We start from the raw sequence: 446 nt of genomic DNA, 5'->3' as shown, positions 1-446 counted from the left end.
AACAAAGCCCACCCACTAATCGCCCCCCGCCTTCCCACCACTAAACCCTGTCCCTAAGCACGTCATCTATCCTTCTCTTAAATACCTCTAGGGATGAGGACTCGACCACCTCCCTGGGCAGCCCATTCCAGACCCTGACAACCCTTTCTGTGAAGAAGTTTTTCCTAATGTCTAGCCTAAACCTGCCCTAGCACAACTTCAAACCATTATTCAAACGATTATTCAAACCATATTGCATAAGGAAAGGACGCAGTCCTCCTAACCGGCCACGACAGCTGCCGCGGAGGCTGCAGGCTGCCTGATGGTTGGAAAAGCAACGAAACAACAAGAAAAAAACAGCCCGGGATTTCCACGCCTCGGACGCCGTTTCACTCAGGCCGCCCCGGGCTCGCTCCCGCCTCCCCGGTCGCGATGGCACAACCGGTGCCGGGGGGGGGGGGGGGCCG

This window comes from Egretta garzetta, unplaced genomic scaffold (genome assembly GCF_000687185.1).
Source record: "Egretta garzetta isolate BGI_Z169 unplaced genomic scaffold, ASM68718v1 scaffold15, whole genome shotgun sequence".
NCBI lineage: Eukaryota > Metazoa > Chordata > Aves > Pelecaniformes > Ardeidae > Egretta > Egretta garzetta.
The sequence above is the reverse complement of the archived record's forward strand: the minus strand, read 5'-3'. Positions refer to the sequence as shown.